At 56.9% G+C, this 2,500-nt stretch overlaps 1 pseudogene; it reads left to right on the forward strand.

The window, feature by feature from the left end:
* LOC134677753 (large subunit ribosomal RNA) overlaps positions 1-2,500 on the forward strand; it is a 7,610-nt pseudogene that overhangs the window by 2,873 nt on the left and 2,237 nt on the right.

Consider the following 2,500-nt stretch of genomic DNA (forward strand, 5'->3'; position numbering starts at 1 on the left):
AACCCCGATGGGGTGCCCCAGGGGGGGTGCCCAAGTACATCTGGTCGCCTTCGGCGGGGGTTGTACCATAGCCAGAGTACGGATGGTGCTGATGGGTTAGCGGCCCCTCAGTACCTTAAGGTTAAAATTGCTTTCGATCTGGAAAATGAGAATAATAATCGCCCTGTTCTCCCACTGGAGGCAGGGAGCGATTTAAACCTGATTTCGGGCGGTCGCTCTGCCGTGGATCCTCCGGAGGAGGATGTGGCCGGAGTAACCTGTCCGGAGTGTGGGAGGACCTTTCGCAACGCCAGGGGGTTGGGCGTCCATAAAAGGGCGGCACACCCCCTGCAGGCGAACCTCGATGCCGCGCCCGCAACGGGGAGGCGCAGGTGGAGAGACGAGGAGGCAGCCCTTCTTGCAAGAACTGAAGCCAGCTTAGTGGTTCAAAAGGGCAGCTGTGGGAATGTTGACCTGTTCGATGCGCTTGAGGGGTTCGGAAGAACTCTCGAGGCCATTAAGGGACAGAGGAAGAAGGCGTCGCATCGTGCAGCAGTACAAGCGTACATAGCTGAAATGCGCGCGGTTCCGGATGTTGACTCCCCAGCGGTAGCGGATGTTCTTGTGGAGGAGGAGAGGCCGGTCATACCACCTGTGGCCGATGACTTACCGAGGGTGAATGATGGGGAGCCCAGTGCCGCGGAAGTGCTGTCCGGTCTCTTGCAGAGGGCGGGGAGCAGGGCTGCGGGGCGGGGAGCTCGGTCTAGTAACCCTGGCCGGCGGAGAGAGGGTCTCGTGACCGGCAACGCCCGATTGTCACGACGAGCATTGCGTAGAATGGAGTATGCTAGGGTTCAGGAGCTCTTTCGGAAGTGTCCTAGTCGGGCGGCTGCGGAAGTAATAGATGGCGCGTGTCGGGGTGTCTCGCATTCCCTTGAGGAGATGGAAGCCTATTGGCGCCCTATTCTTGAGAGGGTGTCGAGCGCTTCGGGGCCTACACCGGAGGCTTTACGCTTGCTAAGGCGGGCGGAGCAGTACGGGGGCGCACGTGATTACTCCCAGTTGTGGATTCCTTTCTCGGAGGACGAGATTAGGGGTGCCCGCGTAGACATAAGGACAGCGCCAGGGCCGGATGGGATTCGTTCGGAGGAGTGGCGCGGAGTTCCTGCCCGGATTAAAGCAGAATTATTCAACGCATGGATGGCTGGTGGCGAAATACCTGAGGTCTTGAGGCAGTGCCGGACAATCTTTGTGCCGAAGGTGGAGCGTCCTGCGGACCCGGGGGAGTACAGGCCGATTTCGATTGCGTCTGTACCACTTCGGCATATGCATGCGCTACTGGCTAGGAGATTGTTGGCGTGCTGCCCTCCCGATATGCGTCAGCGCGGGTTCATTTGTGCTGATGGCACGTTAGAGAACTCGGCCGTTTTAGACGCCATATTGGGAGATAGCAGGAAGAAACTCCGGGAGTGTCATGTGGCAGTGCTAGACTTTGCCAAAGCGTTTGACACAGTGTCGCATGCGGCACTGTTAGATCTGCTGAGGGCGAGGGGCTTGCCTGGGCCCTTCTGTGAGTATATTGCTGGATTGTACCGGTCGGCTTCGACAACGTTGGCCGTGGGAGGGAAGTCCAGCCTTCCTGTTCGAGTAGGCCAGGGTGTTCGTCAAGGGGATCCGCTCTCGCCCATTTTGTTTAACATCGTCATGGATGTGGTCTTGGCTTCTTTGCCTGTTGAAGTAGGCTATAGGCTAGAGGGAGAACGTGTTTCTGCTCTGGCGTATGCCGATGATCTTGTCCTCCTTGCGGGGTCCAGGCCGGGAATGCAGGAGTCACTTGACTGTGTTATGAAATCGGCGGGAATGATGGGTCTTACACTTAACCATCGGAAATGCTCAGTCCTCTCGATGGTCCCTGATGGGCATCGCAAGAAGCACCATTACCTTACCGAGAGATCCTTTAGGATAGGTGGTAGATGGATTAAGCAAGTGTCTTGCGTTGAACGTTGGAGGTACCTCGGAGTTGACTTTCAGGCGTCTGGATCAGCGACGTTAGAGCATTCAATACAGCAGGCCCTGGAAAACATCACCAGGGCTCCGCTTAAACCCCAGCAGCGTCTGGTGGTTGTAAGGGGCCACCTCATCCCGAGGTTCGCGCATGGCTTTGTGCTGGGCCGGATCACGGATGATAGGTTGAGAATGCTCGACGTACAAATCCGGAAGTCGGTCCGTTTGTGGCTTAGGCTGCCTCAGGACGTACCAACGGCGTATTTTCACGCTTCAGTTTCTGACGGTGGCTTGGGAATCCCTTCTTTGCGGGCCTGGATTCCGGACCTCATTGTTAAGAGGTATGGGTGTTTGGGCTCGTCGGAGTGGGTGTATTCTAAGGCAGCGGCCAAATCCGAAAGGATTCGAAGGAAATTGAAGTGGGGGGAGCGTCAGTTCCAGAGGTTCTCTGCTGAACATCCCGTTACGCACACGAGGTCTGTGCAGCAATATTGGCGTGAAGCGTTGCATGCATCTG

Source organism: Cydia fagiglandana, chromosome 26 (genome assembly GCF_963556715.1).
Source record: "Cydia fagiglandana chromosome 26, ilCydFagi1.1, whole genome shotgun sequence".
Taxonomy (NCBI): Eukaryota; Metazoa; Arthropoda; class Insecta; order Lepidoptera; family Tortricidae; genus Cydia; species Cydia fagiglandana.